This window comes from Balaenoptera acutorostrata, chromosome 4, assembly GCF_949987535.1.
Source record: "Balaenoptera acutorostrata chromosome 4, mBalAcu1.1, whole genome shotgun sequence".
NCBI classification, from domain to species: Eukaryota; Metazoa; Chordata; class Mammalia; order Artiodactyla; family Balaenopteridae; genus Balaenoptera; species Balaenoptera acutorostrata.
Window position 1 is genome coordinate 39,640,602 of NC_080067.1, and position 11,288 is coordinate 39,651,889.

Below are 11,288 nucleotides of genomic sequence, written 5' to 3' on the forward strand. Positions count from 1 at the left end.
AATCTAAAAAAAAAAAGGTTCAGAAGAACCTAGGGGCTGGACAGGAATAAAGACGCAGACGTAGAGAATGGACTTGAGGACACGGGGAGAGGGAAGGGTAAACTGGGATGAAGTGAGAGATTGTCATGGACTTATATATACTACCAAATGTAAAATAGATAGCTAGTGGGAAGCAACCGCATAGAACAGGGAGATCAGCTGGGTGCTTGTGACCACCTAGAGGGGTGGGATAGGGAGGGTGGGAGGGAGACGCAAGAGGGAGGAGATATGGGGATATGTGTATATGTATAGCTGATTCACTTTGTTATAAAGCAGAAACTAGCACACCATTGTAAAGCAATTATACTCCAATAAAGATGTTAAAAAAAAGACTCAGTTCATATGTAATTAGACAATATTAGAAGAAAAATAGGAAGAATAAAATTCTAAATGCCAAGATTTAAATTTCTAATACACTTCTGCTATGGCTTTCATATACTACTGAAAGTTTTGAGGGCTCCAACATTCATTCCATAACTGAAAATTGCATTTATTGAGAACTGTTATTTAAAATTCTTCAGCACATCCTTATAAGTCAACTAACATTTTGAAGAATATCTTTACTTTATTCTTATAACATCCTATAAAAAGGCATACTTATCTTTGTTTGACCAATGAAGAAATCTAGTTTCAGAGAATTTAAGTTACATGCCCAAGGAGTCAAGTTGATAAATGGTAGGACCAGCTTCGAACCCTAATTTTAAAACTGGTGTTGGGCTTCCCTGGTGGCGCAGTGGTTGAGAATCTGCCTGCTAATGCAGGGGACACGGGTTCGAGCCCTGGTCTGGGAAGATCCCACATGCCGCGGAGCAACTGGGCCCGTGAGCCACAACTGCTGAGCCTGCGCGTCTGGAGCCTGTGCCCCGCAACGGGAGGGGCCGCGTTAGTGAGAGGCCCGCGCACCGCGATGAAGAGTGGCCCCCGCTTGCCGCAACTAGAGAAAGCCCTCGCACGAAACGAAGACCTAACACAGCTAAAAAAATAAAATAAATAAATAAATAAAAGAGTAGCTATTAAAAAACAAAAAAACACATTAATCTAATTGGAAAAAGGGTATATAGGAACTATTTAAAAAAAAAAAAAAACTGGTGTTCATTTCATTTCAGTATGGATTTCTCCCAGTAATTACTACCTTGCTTACCATATAGGATTATTGTAAATAATGCGTTTTAAAGCATTTTACAAAACTGTGAAATTCTGTGCATATATGTTAAATATATATGGGATCTCTCCGTTTTGGGGAGATTCAATGAGAAACTAAGCCACATGTAAACAGTGTGGTATAATGGAAAGAACTTGATTTTTAGGATCAAATAGGGGGTTAAAATATGGTCCTTCTGGGATGTTATTTTACACCTTATATCACACTGGAAAGGGATTCATGGCTTTGCCTTTGGCATTTTCTTCATTCACAACATAATCTATGACAGCTGTTTCCTCTTCGTGATTTATATCCCAGCCCTAAATTCTAAGAGATCCCTTCCCTGAATACCCTATTTAATATCCTCATTTGCATTAGACTACTCCCTACCATCTCCTCCAATTTCGACCTTTTAATCACGTTATTATTTAAATTACTGATTTTTGCTATTGTTGTTTATTTGCTTATTGTCTTCTTCTGGGGATCTTGTCTTTCTTTACAACACTGTAACCCTTGGTATACAGTTGGTGTTTAATAAATATGTGTTAGAAGAGTATTAGGATATAGGAGGTCTTCGTTCCATTTTAAGGCTGGCCACCAGCTAGCTATGTGACATAGCAAGTTACTTAACTCTTGTGGACCTCAGAATTCTCATCTTTTAAAATAATAGCAAAACTATAGAATCCACAGAGTTTTCAGATACATTATTGTCTTAAAGTAAGGGAATGAGAAAGTCAGACTAAAAAATACATTTAAATTCTTTTCAATTCTAAAGTTTGATGTATCTAAGTCTTTGATGTATAGCTTATAATCAATTGGCCTACATGTAATCACATAGAAATGTGTACAAATATGTACAAAAATATATTGGGATTTGGAAAACTTATACGTTGTTTCTTTTCTTCTACTGACTATTCATACTATTTATGATCTAGGTATTCCATGACTATTATATCTGTATATTTGCTAGGCATTGCAAATTTTTAAAGTTGAACAATATAATATTTTTTAAATAGTATTTTTTCTTAGAATTTTAGTCAAGACCTTGATCGGAATTATGATCAGCGCTCAACAGTGTAAGCCTCTGAAGAATTCTGCCCTTTGGCTGCCTTTGTCATTGCATTTCATATTTCTCATGACTTGGAGTCTATTCAGATAGTAATCATCCACTCCTCACTATTTCTTTCAGTCAGAATCATTTGCATATCACCCTCCCTTTCTTTTTTTCTTTTTTTTCTAAAATAGCAAGTTAGGCTTCTGTAAGGATAACACTGTGTTTAAAACTAATTAAATAAAGTGAAGAACATGAGATTTTTGGTGATGACCCTGCTGAAATGATTGCTAAAATGTATTTCATTATTGAATTAAAGGATCATGCCCTAGAAGAACAGAAGGACCAGACAGGAAACTCAGTGAATCTAATTTCATTAATATTTATTTTTCAAGTTTCCACTGCTAAATTATTTTAGGATTTAGAATGTTATCAAATAGCCTTTGGAGTAAACTCAACTTTTTCTCCTTTAGGTGCTGTAACAATTTATCTAAAAGAAGTCCTTGGAGGGGTTAGTTGAATAGAAAATTGCTTTTTTGTTTTCAGTCATTTCCTAATTTAAAATATTCTTTACAATTCTTACCCCTCCAAAAATACTATTTATTTTAAGTGTACAAAATTAGGATAATCACAATTCTTGTTTCATCACACATTTGCATCACTGGTCTATGACTTAAGGTATTTATTTATTTATTTGTTTGTTTGTTTTTTTATTGGGTTGGCCAAAAGTTTCGTTTGTTTTTTTCTGTACGATGGCTCCAGTAGCACTTAGTTGTCTTTAACTTCATTCGAAACAATTTTGTTAGATTGTATGTGATAACTGTCATATCAGCATGCATTTAAAAAAAGACTTATCAAAATTGGTGAATTTTTGTGTAGCCATTTTAATATTGAAGGTGGAAGAAAAAAGTAACATTTTAGGCATATTATGCATTATTTCAAGAAAGGTAAAAATGCAACTGAAACGCAAAAAAAAGATTTATGCAGTTATGGAGAAGGTGCTGTGACTGATCAAATGTGTCAAAAGTGGCTTGCAGAGTTTCATGCTGGAGATTTCTTGTTGGACAATGCTCCACAGTTGGGTAGACCAGTTGAAGCTGATAGTGATCAAATTGAGACATTAATTGAGAACAATCAATGTTATACCATGCAGGAGATAGCCAACATACTCAAAATATCCAAATCAAGCGTTGAAAATCATTTGTACCAGCTTTGTTATGTTCATTGCTTTGATGTTTGGGTTCCACATAAGTTAAGCAAAAAAAACCTTCTTGACCGTATTTCCGCATGCGATTCTCTACTTAAATGTAATGAAAATGTTCCATTTTTAAAACAAATTGTGACAGGCAATGAAAAATGGATACTGTACAATAATGTGGAATGGAAGAGATCGTGGAGCAAGGGAAATGAACCACCACCAACCACACCAAAGGCTGGTCTTCATCCAAAGAAGGTGATGTGTGTAAGGTGGGATTGGAAGGGAGTCCTCTATCATGAGCTCCTTCTGGAAAACCAAACGAGTAATTTCAACAAGTACTGCTCCCAATTAGACCAACTGAAAGCAGCACTCGACGAGAAGCGTCCAGAATTAGTCAACAGAAAACACCTAATCTTCCATCAGGATAACGCAAGACCGCATGTTTCCTTGATGACCAGGTCGAAACTGTTACAGCTTGGCTGGGAAGTTCTGATTCATCTGCCATATTCACCAGACATTGCACCTTCAGATTTCCTTTTTTTGGTCTTTACAAAATTGTCTTAATAGAAAAAATTTCAATTCCCTGGAAGACTGTAAAAGGCACATGGAACAGTTCCTTGCTCAAAAAGATAAAAAGTTTTGGGAAGATGTAATTATGAAGTTGCCTGAAAGATGGCAGAAGGTAGTGGAACAAAAGGGTGAATATGTTGTTCAATAAAGTTCATGGTGAAAATGAAAAATGTGTGCTTTACTTTTACTTAAAAACCGAAAGCACTTTTTGGCCAACTCAATATTTATGTTGTATTTACTTATGTATGTATGTATTTACTTATTTTAAAATAAGCATCCAAGAACCCATCATCGAACACAAAAACTAGAATACTGATAATAACTAACATCCACCTATAAAGTCGTCCCCTAGCCTGTCCCAAATGATCTCGAACCTGCTTATATCATAAATTTATCTAACTCCTCTACCCACCTGCTCTTTGTTACCCTGAGTTTTATCCTTACCATAAACTTCAGTCTCATCCACTACCCTTGGTCCACAAGCTGTCTTGCTAAAGTGAATGATCTTTTAAGGTTCTTTGGTTCCAAACAATGGAAATTGGTGCTAGTTAATCAGAATTAACTAGAATTAAGCAGATTTAATAGAATTTAATGGAATTAAACAGAATTAACTAGAATTAACATCTAGTCAATCAGAAAAAACATTGTTTTGAATATGAGAGAGTTTAAGCAATGGAAGGAGAGTTCAGGAATCAAGCTTTAAAGGACAGGAACTAAAGTAACAACTGCAGAAACGCATAGACAGGTTTTGTTGGGGGGCGGTGGGGCATGAATCAACTCCAGTGCTTTCAAATGTGTGATTGGTCTGGCTTGAATCACGTACCACCCTTCTCTGGGAAGAGAGAAAAAACATCTTAATGAACTGTCCCACCAGACTGTATCCAGTGGAAGAACAGATCTCCCAATGCAAATTTAGGTTATTTCATAAAGAAGGAGTTAAACATTGGGGCCAAAGGTAACATAGGTTCATACCAGAAATACTTTCTTCACTCCAGACTTTGGGGCTAGTCATTTTAATACATGTTTATAATCCCCAGCTGAATGTAACATTGCAATCTTTGACCTAGAACTCAGGTCCCCTTATTCCACGCCTATTAATGTTGAATTATATGTCATTACCTATATCTATTTGTGACCTTAAAAAATGGACATTTCACATGGTTTAACTAAACATAGCTGCATAAGGAGCAGAAGTGACTCCCACACAGAAAGTTTCCTCTTTCTAGTTACTACAAGAAGAGCTCATTGTTATTTTTTTTTTTTTTAATTTTTGAATTTGTAACTTCTGTGGTTAGTGTTTCCATTATGATGTACAGCAAACAACCTCAGATAATAGGATAGCATGGGCTATTAGGCAGAAAGATTTGGGTCTCAGTGCCCATAATGTTTACTAAGTGTGTGACCTCAGGGAAATTACTTAACTTCTCTGAAACTTGATTTCTTTATCTACTATGCAGGAACAGCTAATGTTTCTTTTCTCACATTGTCCTGCTGACTGAATGGAGAATATGCATTTAAAATGCTTAGCATAGAGCCTGGCGCAGAGAAAGCATGGCATCAGTGTTAGTTATTGCCATTGAATAATGACACATAACTGCTGCAATTTGAAAATTCCCATATTGAAGCTTCAATCAGCTCAGCTAATCTAGGTTAGACAATAGAATTTATTTTGGGGACAGACATTCTCTTTTCTTCAGGTGAGTACATTCTGGTTGAAAGTATAAACTATAAACACTGCTTTGGGGAATCCTCCTTCAGACTGAGAATTTAAATATTTTGTTAAACAAGAAGAATAGTTCTCTTCACAGGGCAGTCCCCTTGTAAAATTAGGGAAATGTGTGCACCTGTGTGAGACACCTGAGAGACAGCATTTTCTAGTTGAGAGTTTATAAGGGACCAGCTCTGAAAATTATTGATTGTGGTTGGGAGCTGTGCCTGTGCTCTGTTCAAATAATGCCCTTAGGAGATCAGGGGCAGAGACCCCATTACTTTATTAATCCCATACATCTTTTATTTTGCCTCACGTGTGGAATATTTTTTCTTGCCTTTGCTTATCTAAAAATTCAAAACTTCTTAACTGTAACACAGGAATAACATGGTCATGTGTAATTCACAGAGTAGTTGTAAAAGTCTGCAATAAGGGAATGAATATAGAGTGACATTTTGTGCACCGTAAATCACTTTATACAACTAAGGCACTATTATTTTAATTATGTTTATATTGTTTAGGGCAAAGGCAACATCGAGTAGTAGTTAATAGCATGAACTCCAGAACCACACTGCTTGAATTCAAATCCCAACTCTACCACCATGGGCAAGTGACTTGAACTTTAAGTGGCTTATTTTCCTGACCTATAAATTGAGGATAATAATGGTGCCTTTCTCACTATTGTTTCTAGAATTAAATGTGTTCATATATGAAAAGCACTTAGAACAATGCCTGGCACAAAATAAATGACACAAAATAATGATAACTATTATTATTATTATTGTCTTCCTTGTTAAAGCTGAGGCAAGTTCTACTTTTCACATTTATTTCCAGACTTGTAAGTACAGCTCTAATCACACTGCTATGCCTTATTTATAAGTTGTCCTGGAATTATATTGTTGAGTGAATTGTTCATATCTTTATGTCTTGTTTTTGCATCTGGATTATGTGGTCCTTTGCGGGTAGGGCACGTTGTCTGCACTTCGTTATTTCCCGCGTTATTTCCCGAAGGGACTAATAACTCTCACGTGAATTAAACCCCTCTTCCATTCTTTTTCACTTACATATTGGTTTCTCTCAACCATTTTGCATTTTTTATTTTGGCAGAAGAGCATGGAAAGCTGCTGGATTACACTGAAAGCACTTTTGGTATCACTTCCCAGTTCAGTTTCTTTGCACAGTGAATAATAGCTAGGGCTTGTTGGGCCAACATGAAAAGGTACTCAAATTTGGTTCTGTTAGGATGAAGTTGGCTACTGCTTTCATGGATGAGATTATCAGAACATATTTAAAAAGTCTGTACCTCAAACGTTCACTGTTAGGGGGACTCAGTTCTTGGCAACATACAGTCTCTCTCTCTGCCTCTCTGTCTCCCTCCCTCTCTCTTTCTTTCCCCTTCTTTCTCTCTCTCTCTCTCTCTCTCTCTCTCACACACACACACACACACAACCAAGAACAAAAAGATATATAAATGAATTATCAAACAATTATTTCCAAATAATAGCTGAAAAATTTGCCCTGAAGCGTTTGTCATTAATAAGGCATATTATCAAGCTAGAAAGGTATGTTATATACTAACATTTTTAGCTTGTTTAATAACTCTTAAATGTTTAGACATATGACAAGTCGTCCTCCATTTGTACTCTTTTATTGTGTTTAAAATGCTTTAATTCTTTAATGACAGATAAATGGGTTATACTTAATGTAGATATAATTTGTAGGGAACTGATTTCAGAGAGAAATGTCATGCTACATCTGTAGGTTGGAGTTTCATAAGTATTAATAAGTGTTTCTATTTACAACAGTGAATTCATTCATCTAACAAATATTTATCGAGTTCCAACTGTGTCCAGGTATTCTTACAGGTACTGAAGTCACAGTAGTGAGCAAAATAGACAAAAAGTCCTTGCTTTGGAGGAGTTTATGTTCTAATGGGGGAGGAAGATAATAAATAATAGATAAATATATTATGGGATCACTTAGTGTAATAAGTGCTATGGAGAAAAATAAAGCAGTGAAGGAGAATATAGGGCTGGCAGAGAGTGTTGCTCGTTTATATGGTAGCCAGGGAAGACCTTCATGGGAAGATATCATTTGAGCAGAAGCCTAAAGGAAATGAGGGAAAACTGCAGATATCTGGGCAAAGAGCATTCCAGGCAGGTAGAGGCAGTGGTGAGTGCAAAGGTCCTGAGATGAGAGTGGAAGAGGCATATTCAAGGAACAAGGTGCTAGAGAAGAGTAGGTAAGGGGGAGAGAGGTAGGAGTTGAGGTCAGCAAGGGGTTGTGAGCAACAAGACTCCAGTGGTCTTGGTAGGGCATTCTAAAGACTTTGGCCTTTATTATGATTGAGATGAGAAGTTACTGGTGTTTTGAGCAGAGGAGTGACCTAATCTGAATCACGTTTAAACAATACCTCTGGCTAATATTGCACTGAAGGATGGGAAATCTACAGGCTGAACTATCTGAATGGTGGAGTTGGGCAGGGATTCAATCTGGAGACATTAGTCCAAGCAAGAATCATCATTTTAGACAAATCTTAAGGAAAAGCAAAATCTTTCTTAAAGGGCAAACATTTAGATATTAGAGTATGAGCTACGGCTCCTCAAAGTATTTCATATTATACCAACATCCTTATAAAAAATTATATTTTCCCTCAAGGAGAAAAGGTGCTGGATATAAAAGGTTTGATATAAAGGTTTCCTGATGTTCTAAAACACAGTAGTAACATATCGAGTCACATAAATTATCACATTTAATTTTTCTGATGAAACACAAACAGCATATACTCTAGCTTTTAGAGAACAGGTATATTGTCATAGAAGCCAAGAAATAAAATATTAATGAAAGCACTTTAAATATGGATTTTGTAAAAACATAATTGTGAAATTGGGACAGATTTAAATCCAAAATTAAAATGACGGTTCTGTGGTTTTTATAATGTCAGTATCACAATATAAAAAAGAATATTCAAGTTAAATCAATAAAGAGTGAATCACTGGTAGCTGTAAATATAACTTTGGCTTATATTGTTGGTAAATCCGAATCAATATGAAAGACTTCTGACAAAATCAGAATTCCCTTTTCCTGCCCATTCTTACCCCAACCCTTTCTTTTTGCATTTTGAGAATATATACTGACATATTCGTTTACCATATGCCATAAAAACTGCAGTCTCTTGAGCAGATTTCAGTTTCTCTATTATGATCCTAGAGACTGTGGCTCATTGATTCTGTATGTTATTGTCTGTTATGTATAAAAATTGTGATGCTATTTAAGATAATAATGCACTAAATAAACAGAAGTCCTAATTACATGCTCTTGTATAGTGGATGCTGACCTATAATTCTTCAGGTATATATCTGCTTAGCTGAGCAAACAGATTACTATTTGCCTTGAAAAATAGAATGATTTTAGATACATACTCTTTTTCTCATATTTAATAGCATTTAATTCTGTTTCTTATTGTGCATCCATGGGCCAAAAAATAAACTTTTATTAAATTTCTACTGTCAGACACAATGCTGGGTGCTTAAGAGAAAAAACATGACTCAAAGGTCCTTGCTCTTAGGGTTATTATATAATTTTTTAAATCTTTATTGAAGTATAATTGCTTTACAATGTTATGTTAGTTTCTGCTGTACAACAAAGTGAATCAGCTATATGTATACATATATCCTCATATCCTCTCGGGTTATTGTATAATTTGGAGGAACCATTTTTCTGATAAGATTTAAGGTTTTTCTCCTTACTCTTTATAAGTTATAAATATATTTATAATTTAGAAACTCTGTTGTAGAATTAAATTTAATTAGCATTAATAAAAACCCGTTTTTGCTCAGGGACATGTGAGGTGCTAGTTATAAAGACAGGAGATTCCTGTTCTCATGAAGGTTACCATGACTGACTAGAGAACCACATAGGGCAACTATACCGGAGTTTGTGAGTGGGTTGTCTGATTCTACTGTAGGAGCTCAGAAAGGGGTGAGACAGTTATGGACTTGGTTTCGTCAGAAGTCCTGAGGACGTGGTTCTGGAACTATGGCCTGAGGTATGAGAAGTCTGTGAAATGCAGGAAAAGTGTTTCAGAGATTCAGTCTACTGAGAATAAGAAACTATGGCTTATGAATTAGAATTAAGGATTTGAGGAGAACAGAGAAAAACGCACTTGGACTTAGGTTGCTTTTGAAAAGAAAACAACAACGAAGAATCGATACATTCGCAGGAGCAGGAACTGACTATTGACTGGAACACTGGATGCGGGCGCCTTACGAGGATTTGTACTCGAAAACAAATATTTTTTTTTTAAACTGCACGTTGATAAATATTGAGTGTTTTCGAGTAATATCTTACAGAATGTATTTAGTGTCTTCATTGCGGAAATTTCTTAAATGTTCTTCAGAAGACAATGAGGTCATTCAACCAGGTTTCATCAGCCCCAGGCAGGGCAAGAAAAGGTGGTGGAGAAGAGCGCGGGAAGCTGCCAGAGCAGGCAGAGGAGGAATCCCAGATTTTGCACGGAACTGGCCACTGTAAGTGGTTCAACGTGTGAATGGGATTTGGATTCGTCTCCATGATAAACCGAGAGGGAAGCCCCGTGGATATTCTAGTTGATGTATTTGTACACCAAAGCAAATTATTCATGGAAGGATTTAGAAGCCTAAAAGAAGGAGAACCAGTGGAATTCACATTTAAAAAAATCTTCCAAAGGCCTTTAATCAATATGGGTAACAGGACCTGGTGGGAGCCCCTGTTTAGGAAGTGAAAGAAGACCCAAAGGGAAGACACTACAAAAAAGAAAACCAGTGGGAGACCGATGCTACAACGGTGGTGGCCTTGATCGGCATGCTAAGGAATGTAGTCTACCTCCTCAGCCAGAGAAGTGCCATTGCTGTCAGAGCATCACGTGCATGGTGGCGAACTGCCCTCACAGAACTGGGTGCAGCCGCCCGCCCGTTCTCAGGGAAGACAGGAAGCAGAGCCCCAGCCGTGCACTTCAACGTTCCCTCGAGAGGTGGGGGGAGGGCACGGCTATCCGTCACCACCGTTTCCTCAGGAGGCGAGGTCCGAGGTCTCAGAGTGGCCCGGCACGTCACCTCCGGAAGCTTCCTCCACAAAGTCATCTGCAGCACCAGAAGATCAAAGCAAAACGGGGCCTTCCGTGCAAAAAAGGAAAAAGACATAACCCTTTTTCTTAACGTATCGTTTTCTCGCCCCGGTTGGGAAGTCTACCTCATGCAAGTACAGGGGAACAGTATTGCACAAACAGCAGCTGACCTGGGATTTTTAACTCCTGTTGAGGAAGTGTGAATTTTTTTAAACAGACAAATCACTCTAAGCAAATTACCTTTGAGCAGGGTGTCATGTGTCACGTGACTCAGAGGATGCGATGCTCTGTGTATCTGTATGTGCATGTGTGAGAGGGAGAGAGCCTGAGTCTGTGTGTGTGTGTAGGAGGATTTTCTATAGAATGTAGACATATATATAAAGAGGGTTTGTCTTTATATATGTGTGTAGAGAGAGGTAAGCACACACCCTCCCTCGCAGGATTGGACATCCCCAAGAATTGAAAATTCAGGTGAAG

At 37.1% G+C, this 11,288-nt stretch overlaps 1 pseudogene; it reads left to right on the forward strand.

Annotated features, from left to right (window-relative positions):
* The first annotated feature begins 10,112 nt into the window (after positions 1-10,112).
* LOC103020630 (protein lin-28 homolog B-like) lies at positions 10,113-10,889 on the forward strand (annotated as a pseudogene).
* Positions 10,890-11,288: the final 399 nt, after the last annotated feature.